The sequence below is a fragment of the Ammospiza caudacuta genome, chromosome Z, assembly GCF_027887145.1.
Source record: "Ammospiza caudacuta isolate bAmmCau1 chromosome Z, bAmmCau1.pri, whole genome shotgun sequence".
Taxonomy (NCBI): Eukaryota; Metazoa; Chordata; class Aves; order Passeriformes; family Passerellidae; genus Ammospiza; species Ammospiza caudacuta.
Window position 1 is genome coordinate 88,004,640 of NC_080632.1, and position 9,493 is coordinate 88,014,132.

A 9,493-nucleotide genomic window follows, 5' to 3' on the forward strand; every position below is an offset into this window, starting at 1 on the left:
ATCCACTGCACTCACAGGAATGCCATTTAACTTTGCCTTTCTCTAAGCCAGGTGCCACTCCTAATGAAGGCCACAGCCTTGGAATCAGGATGAAGCTGGAGCCTGAAGGAGCCAGGCACACTCAGGGGAGGGCAAGTAGCTGCCTTGGTGGAATTTGGCCCACATAACTCTGGACTCACACTTTGGTTTTGGTTTTCTTTATTGCAGCTGACCGAGAGGCTCCCAGGCCATCACGAGGCCCTCTGAGGCAGACTCATTTCAGGTGCAATGTGGATTCCTCTCACCGATCATCCAAAAGATAAGTCGGGGGCCCTTGGCCTGGAGATGGTGGAGTATCAGGTTGGGCGTTCTTGCGCCAGGTGTAAAAATTGGCAGTGGGAAAAGCAATCTTCTGCAAGGGCCTCTTAGGACAGCTAAAGGGAGAGGCTCTACTTTTGATGGCAGCTTTGAGGCGGGCAGTGCAGAACAGCTCCGGTCTGTCTGGTGTTGTCTCGTGTGCCATGTTACCTGGTGTGTCTTTGGGGTCCCTTTTCCCTTCTCCCCTCGAGACCCTCACCACAAGCATGCTGTGTCGTGTTTCATGTCCCCCTGTTTGCCACGTTCTGTGTCACGGGTGTGTGCACACATTTTTTGCCGCAGCTGTTCTGCCCTGCTGCATGGCCTGCTGCAATAGGACAAGCCTTGGGGAGTTGAAATTTGTAATGTGGGCTGTACTTGGGCTCTAGATGCTGTTCCTAGATTGACATCAGGTGTTTGCAGCTTGTGAGTTACCCTGGTGGTGTTTGGCATATGTTCTAACTTTCTTTCAGGTGCAGATGCATTCCATTTGTGGCAGAGGGTCAGGGTTAGGAGGTGCCGGGCCTTCTTAGGAGCGCGGTGAGTAGCAGAGTGGTGGGGTTTTGGCCGATGCGGTGCCAAGATCAGGCACTGATGTTTGGTTGTCTTTACTCTAGCTGTCTGAGAGACACCAGCCCGGTGCCAGCAGGACCTTCCCAGCTGACGAGGGGCCTTTCTTTGCACCTGACAGGGACCAGCATCCCCAGATGTCTGCGAGATAAGTAGACGGCTGTGACCCACAGAGGGGATGAAGGCATGGTGCTGGTTTGGGAATTACTGGGAAGGGTTTTTGAGTCCAGTTTGGAGGTGGGGGTGTGTTCATGAAGTGGCCCCTTAGGCCCCACAAAAGCCAAGTCTCACTTTTCCTCACAGTGCTGAGGTGTGCAGCAGGGCAGAGCAGTCCCGGTGTGTCTCGTGTCACTTGTCTGTTGTGCATTATGTGTTGTTTGTGTTTCTCCTGTCTTTTACCTTAGGACTTTGAGGGCCCTGTCAGTACCCCTGGCATCATCGTTAGCATCAGTGATCTCTGCATTCCCTGGTCTGGCACACGGGCCACAGAATTTTTGACTCGGGAGCTCAGACAGGCATCAGACTCTCTTCTCTCTTTGGAAGCATCCAGTCAGGTGTCTTGTCAGGTCTTCTTGTGAGCTGTATGGACAGCTGTGCCCCACCTGGATCCATTATGGTGGATTAGGACTTGCAATAATATGAGGTTAGGTGCAGCATTCTGACCGTAGGATTCCTAGGCATCCATCTTTGCTGTCCTTGGAATTAATCATTCAGTTATCATCTTCTTCTTCCAGGGTTCTCTGAGCCTCATCAGCTCACCATCGGTCTCAGCTCGGTCATCTCCTTTTGCATTCTCTCAGTCCTTGCAGCCATTTTCCTTGCCAAGAGATTTCTGTCTGTGTCTTGTGCCCATTGTTTGTCACGTCCTGTCCTGTGTCACGGGTGTCAGCACACATTTGGGACGGGGCTGCTCTGCCGTGCTGCACAGCCTGGTGCGTCAGGAGAAGTCTTGGAGACTTGGAATTTGTAATGTGGGGTGTAGTTGGACTCTAGATGGGATTTGTAGATGGACACGAGATATCTGGAGCTCTTCAGTTATCCTGCAACAGTGTGACTGTTGTCCTCACTTTTTTTTCAGATTGAGATGGATTAAATCTGTGCCAGAGGGCCCCATCCTGGGTGAGGGTATTCCCCCGAGCAGGTGAGGCCCCATTTGTCTCTGCAGCAGAAGTGTGTATGGTGACGGTGTTACAGCTCTGGTCTTTGTCTTTCTTTTAGAAAGTCAATCTGGATGTCAGCAGTCAAGGTGAGCAGCGGGGAGAAGTGGTTGTTATTGCTCAGCCCTCAAGCACAACAATTTTTCAGCAGATTCATCATGTCACAAGAGGGATCTGCCCAGTGTCAAGGATGATGTTTGAGATTGAGGCTTCAGGTGAGTTGAGGATTGTGACTGGGAGAGGGAGGGTGAGCAGGTATCCAGTTAGGAGTTCTTAGGAGGGGGTTTGCAGGCAGCAGGGTGAGTAAGGGTGTTTATTTGTTTATTTGAGGGCCCCCCCCCAAGGCTGTTCAGAAGCCTAGCAGAGGCATTGCCATGTCTTAGAGCACACAAGGTGATCCACTGCACTCACAGGAATGCCATTTAACTTTGCCTTTCTCTAAGCCAGGTGCCACTCCTAATGAAGGCCACAGCCTTGGAATCAGGATGAAGCTGGAGCCTGAAGGAGCCAGGCACACTCAGGAGAGGGCAAGTAGCTGCCTTGCAGGGATTTGGCCCACATAACTCTGGACTCACACTTTGGTTTTCGTTTTCTTTATTGCAGCTGACCGAGAGGCTCCCAGGCCATCACGAGGCCCTCTGAGGCAGACTCATTTCAGGTGCAATGTGGATTCCTCTCACCGATCATCCAAAAGATAAGTCGGGGGCCCTTGGCCTGGAGATGGTGGAGTATCAGGTTGGGCGTTCTTGCGCCAGGTGTAAAAATTGGCAGTGGGAAAAGCAATCTTCTGCAAGGGCCTCTTAGGACAGCTAAAGGGAGAGGCTCTACTTTTGATGGCAGCTTTGAGGCGGGCAGTGCAGAACAGCTCCGGTCTGTCTGGTGTTGTCTCGTGTGCCATGTTACCTGGTGTGTCTTTGGGGTCCCTTTTCCCTTCTCCCCTCGAGACCCTCACCACAAGCATGCTGTGTCGTGTTTCATGTCCCCCTGTTTGCCACGTTCTGTGTCACGGGTGTGTGCACACATTTTTTGCCGCAGCTGTTCTGCCCTGCTGCATGGCCTGCTGCAATAGGACAAGCCTTGGGGAGTTGAAATTTGTAATGTGGGCTGTACTTGGGCTCTAGATGCTGTTCCTAGATTGACATCAGGTGTTTGCAGCTTGTGAGTTACCCTGGTGGTGTTTGGCATATGTTCTAACTTTCTTTCAGGTGCAGATGCATTCCATTTGTGGCAGAGGGTCAGGGTTAGGAGGTGCCGGGCCTTCTTAGGAGCGCGGTGAGTAGCAGAGTGGTGGGGTTTTGGCCGATGCGGTGCCAAGATCAGGCACTGATGTTTGGTTCTCTTTACTCTAGCTGTCTGAGAGACACCAGCCCGGTGCCAGCAGGACCTTCCCAGCTGACGAGGGGCCTTTCTTTGCACCTGACAGGGACCAGCATCCCCAGATGTCTGCGAGATAAGTAGACGGCTGTGACCCACAGAGGGGATGAAGGCATGGTGCTGGTTTGGGAATTACTGGGAAGGGTTTTTGAGTCCAGTTTGGAGGTGGGGGTGTGTTCATGAAGTGGCCCCTTAGGCCCCACAAAAGCCAAGTCTCACTTTTCCTCACAGTGCTGAGGTGTGCAGCAGGGCAGAGCAGTCCCGGTGTGTCTCGTGTCACTTGTCTGTTGTGCATTATGTGTTGTTTGTGTTTCTCCTGTCTTTTACCTTAGGACTTTGAGGGCCCTGTCAGTACCCCTGGCATCATCGTTAGCATCAGTGATCTCTGCATTCCCTGGTCTGGCACACGGGCCACAGAATTTTTGACTCGGGAGCTCAGACAGGCATCAGACTCTCTTCTCTCTTTGGAAGCATCCAGTCAGGTGTCTTGTCAGGTCTTCTTGTGAGCTGTATGGACAGCTGTGCCCCACCTGGATCCATTATGGTGGATTAGGACTTGCAATAATATGAGGTTAGGTGCAGCATTCTGACCGTAGGATTCCTAGGCATCCATCTTTGCTGTCCTTGGAATTAATCATTCAGTTATCATCTTCTTCTTCCAGGGTTCTCTGAGCCTCATCAGCTCACCATCGGTCTCAGCTCGGTCATCTCCTTTTGCATTCTCTCAGTCCTTGCAGCCATTTTCCTTGCCAAGAGATTTCTGTCTGTGTCTTGTGCCCATTGTTTGTCACGTCCTGTCCTGTGTCACGGGTGTCTGCACACATTTGGGACGGGGCTGCTCTGCCGTGCTGCACAGCCTGGTGCGTCAGGAGAAGTCTTGGAGACTTGGAATTTGTAATGTGGGGTGTAGTTGGACTCTAGATGGGATTTGTAGATGGACACGAGATATCTGGAGCTCTTCAGTTATCCTGCAACAGTGTGACTGTTGTCCTCACTTTTTTTTCAGATTGAGATGGATTAAATCTGTGCCAGAGGGCCCCATCCTGGGTGAGGGTATTCCCCCGAGCAGGTGAGGCCCCATTTGTCTCTGCAGCAGAAGTGTGTATGGTGACTGTGTTACAGCTCTGGTCTTTGTCTTTCTTTTAGAAAGTCAATCTGGATGTCAGCAGTCAAGGTGAGCAGCGGGGAGAAGTGGTTGTTATTGCTCATCTCTCAAGCACAACAATTTTTCAGCAGATTTATCGTGTCACAAGAGGGATCTGCCCAGTGTCAAGGATGATGTTTGAGATTGAGGCTTCAGGTGAGTTGAGGATTGTGACTGGGAGAGGGAGGGTGAGCAGGTATCCAGTTAGGAGTTCTTAGGAGGGGGTTTGCAGGCAGCAGGGTGAGTAAGGGTGTTTATTTGTTTATTTGAGGGCCCCCCCCCAAGGCTGTTCAGAAGCCTAGCAGAGGCATTGCCATGTCTTAGAGCACACAAGGTGATCCACTGCACTCACAGGAATGCCATTTAACTTTGCCTTTCTCTAAGCCAGGTGCCACTCCTAATGAAGGCCACAGCCTTGGAATCAGGATGAAGCTGGAGCCTGAAGGAGCCAGGCACACTCAGGAGAGAGCAAGTAGCTGCCTTGCAGGGATTTGGCCCACATAACTCTGGACTCACACTTTGGTTTTCGTTTTCTTTATTGCAGCTGACCGAGAGGCTCCCAGGCCATCACGAGGCCCTCTGAGGCAGACTCATTTCAGGTGCAATGTGGATTCCTCTCACCGATCATCCAAAAGATAAGTCGGGGGCCCTTGGCCTGGAGATGGTGGAGTATCAGGTTGGGCGTTCTTGCGCCAGGTGTAAAAATTGGCAGTGGGAAAAGCAATCTTCTGCAAGGGCCTCTTAGGACAGCTAAAGGGAGAGGCTCTACTTTTGATGGCAGCTTTGAGGCGGGCAGTGCAGAACAGCTCCGGTCTGTCTGGTGTTGTCTCGTGTGCCATGTTACCTGGTGTGTCTTTGGGGTCCCTTTTCCCTTCTCCCCTCGAGACCCTCACCACAAGCATGCTGTGTCGTGTTTCATGTCCCCCTGTTTGCCACGTTCTGTGTCACGGGTGTGTGCACACATTTTTTGCCGCAGCTGTTCTGCCCTGCTGCATGGCCTGCTGCAATAGGACAAGCCTTGGGGAGTTGAAATTTGTAATGTGGGCTGTACTTGGGCTCTAGATGCTGTTCCTAGATTGACATCAGGTGTTTGCAGCTTGTGAGTTACCCTGGTGGTGTTTGGCATATGTTCTAACTTTCTTTCAGGTGCAGATGCATTCCATTTGTGGCAGAGGGTCAGGGTTAGGAGGTGCCGGGCCTTCTTAGGAGCGCGGTGAGTAGCAGAGTGGTGGGGTTTTGGCCGATGCGGTGCCAAGATCAGGCACTGATGTTTGGTTCTCTTTACTCTAGCTGTCTGAGAGACACCAGCCCGGTGCCAGCAGGACCTTCCCAGCTGACGAGGTGGCCTTTCTTTGCACCTGACAGGGACCAGCATCCCCAGATGTCTGCGAGATAAGTAGACGGCTGTGACCCACAGAGGGGATGAAGGCATGGTGCTGGTTTGGGAATTACTGGGAAGGGTTTTTGAGTCCAGTTTGGAGGTGGGGGTGTGTTCATGAAGTGGCCCCTTAGGCCCCACAAAAGCCAAGTCTCACTTTTCCTCACAGTGCTGAGGTGTGCAGCAGGGCAGAGCAGTCCCGGTGTGTCTCGTGTCACTTGTCTGTTGTGCATTATGTGTTGTTTGTGTTTCTCCTGTCTTTTACCTTAGGACTTTGAGGGCCCTGTCAGTACCCCTGGCATCATCGTTAGCATCAGTGATCTCTGCATTCCCTGGTCTGGCACACGGGCCACAGAATTTTTGACTCGGGAGCTCAGACAGGCATCAGACTCTCTTCTCTCTTTGGAAGCATCCAGTCAGGTGTCTTGTCAGGTCTTCTTGTGAGCTGTATGGACAGCTGTGCCCCACCTGGATCCATTATGGTGGATTAGGACTTGCAATAATATGAGGTTAGGTGCAGCATTCTGACCGTAGGATTCCTAGGCATCCATCTTTGCTGTCCTTGGAATTAATCATTCAGTTATCATCTTCTTCTTCCAGGGTTCTCTGAGCCTCATCAGCTCACCATCGGTCTCAGCTCGGTCATCTCCTTTTGCATTCTCTCAGTCCTTGCAGCCATTTTCCTTGCCAAGAGATTTCTGTCTGTGTCTTGTGCCCATTGTTTGTCACGTCCTGTCCTGTGTCACGGGTGTCTGCACACATTTGGGACGGGGCTGCTCTGCCGTGCTGCACAGCCTGGTGCGTCAGGAGAAGTCTTGGAGACTTGGAATTTGTAATGTGGGGTGTAGTTGGACTCTAGATGGGATTTGTAGATGGACACGAGATATCTGGAGCTCTTCAGTTATCCTGCAACAGTGTGACTGTTGTCCTCACTTTTTTTTCAGATTGAGATGGATTAAATCTGTGCCAGAGGGCCCCATCCTGGGTGAGGGTATTCCCCCGAGCAGGTGAGGCCCCATTTGTCTCTGCAGCAGAAGTGTGTATGGTGACGGTGTTACAGCTCTGGTCTTTGTCTTTCTTTTAGAAAGTAAATCTGGATGTCAGCAGTCAAGGTGAGCAGCGGGGAGAAGTGGTTGTTATTGCTCATCTCTCAAGCACAACAATTTTTCAGCAGATTTATCGTGTCACAAGAGGGATCTGCCCAGTGTCAAGGATGATGTTTGAGATTGAGGCTTCAGGTGAGTTGAAGATTGTGACTGGGAGAGGGAGGGTGAGCAGGTATCCAGTTAGGAGTTCTTGGGAGGGGGTTTGCAGGCAGCAGGGTGAGAAAGGGTGTTTATTTGTTTATTTGAGGGCCCCCCCCCAAGGCTGTTCAGAAGCCTAGCAGAGGCATTGCCATGTCTTAGAGCACACAAGGTGATCCACTGCACTCACAGGAATGCCATTTAACTTTGCCTTTCTCTAAGCCAGGTGCCACTCCTAATGAAGGCCACAGCCTTGGAATCAGGATGAAGCTGGAGCCTGAAGGAGCCAGGCACACTCAGGAGAGGGCAAGTAGCTGCCTTGCAGGGATTTGGCCCACATAACTCTGGACTCACACTTTGGTTTTCGTTTTCTTTATTGCAGCTGACCGAGAGGCTCCCAGGCCATCACGAGGCCCTCCGAGGCAGACTCATTTCAGGTGCAATGTGGATTCCTCTCACCGATCATCCAAAAGATAAGTCGGGGGCCCTTGGCCTGGAGATGGTGGAGTATCAGGTTGGGCGTTCTTGCGCCAGGTGTAAAAATTGGCAGTGGGAAAAGCAATCTTCTGCAAGGGCCTCTTAGGACAGCTAAAGGGAGAGGCTCTACTTTTGATGGCAGCTTTGAGGCGGGCAGTGCAGAACAGCTCCGGTCTGTCTGGTGTTGTCTCGTGTGCCATGTTACCTGGTGTGTCTTTGGGGTCCCTTTTCCCTTCTCCCCTCGAGACCCTCACCACAAGCATGCTGTGTCGTGTTTCATGTCCCCCTGTTTGCCACGTTCTGTGTCACGGGTGTGTGCACACATTTTTTGCCGCAGCTGTTCTGCCCTGCTGCATGGCCTGCTGCAATAGGACAAGCCTTGGGGAGTTGAAATTTGTAATGTGGGCTGTACTTGGGCTCTAGATGCTGTTCCTAGATTGACATCAGGTGTTTGCAGCTTGTGAGTTACCCTGGTGGTGTTTGGCATATGTTCTAACTTTCTTTCAGGTGCAGATGCATTCCATTTGTGGCAGAGGGTCAGGGTTAGGAGGTGCCGGGCCTTCTTAGGAGTGCGGTGAGTAGCAGAGTGGTGGGGTTTTGGCCGATGCGGTGCCAAGATCAGGCACTGATGTTTGGTTCTCTTTACTCTAGCTGTCTGAGAGACACCAGCCCGGTGCCAGCAGGACCTTCCCAGCTGACGAGGGGCCTTTCTTTGCACCTGACAGGGACCAGCATCCCCAGATGTCTGCGAGATAAGTAGACGGCTGTGACCCACAGAGGGGATGAAGGCATGGTGCTGGTTTGGGAATTACTGGGAAGGGTTTTTGAGTCCAGTTTGGAGGTGGGGGTGTGTTCATGAAGTGGCCCCTTAGGCCCCACAAAAGCCAAGTCTCACTTTTCCTCACAGTGCTGAGGTGTGCAGCAGGGCAGAGCAGTCCCGGTGTGTCTCGTGTCACTTGTCTGTTGTGCATTATGTGTTGTTTGTGTTTCTCCTGTCTTTTACCTTAGGACTTTGAGGGCCCTGTCAGTACCCCTGGCATCATCGTTAGCATCAGTGATCTCTGCATTCCCTGGTCTGGCACACGGGCCACAGAATTTTTGACTCGGGAGCTCAGACAGGCATCAGACTCTCTTCTCTCTTTGGAAGCATCCAGTCAGGTGTCTTGTCAGGTCTTCTTGTGAGCTGTATGGACAGCTGTGCCCCACCTGGATCCATTATGGTGGATTAGGACTTGCAATAATATGAGGTTAGGTGCAGCATTCTGACCGTAGGATTCCTAGGCATCCATCTTTGCTGTCCTTGGAATTAATCATTCAGTTATCATCTTCTTCTTCCAGGGTTCTCTGAGCCTCATCAGCTCACCATCGGTCTCAGCTCGGTCATCTCCTTTTGCATTCTCTCAGTCCTTGCAGCCATTTTCCTTGCCAAGAGATTTCTGTCTGTGTCTTGTGCCCATTGTTTGTCACGTCCTGTCCTGTGTCACGGGTGTCAGCACACATTTGGGACGGGGCTGCTCTGCCGTGCTGCACAGCCTGGTGCGTCAGGAGAAGTCTTGGAGACTTGGAATTTGTAATGTGGGGTGTAGTTGGACTCTAGATGGGATTTGTAGATGGACACGAGATATCTGGAGCTCTTCAGTTATCCTGCAACAGTGTGACTGTTGTCCTCACTTTTTTTTCAGATTGAGATGGATTAAATCTGTGCCAGAGGGCCCCATCCTGGGTGAGGGTATTCCCCCGAGCAGGTGAGGCCCCATTTGTCTCTGCAGCAGAAGTGTGTATGGTGACGGTGTTACAGCTCTGGTCTTTGTCT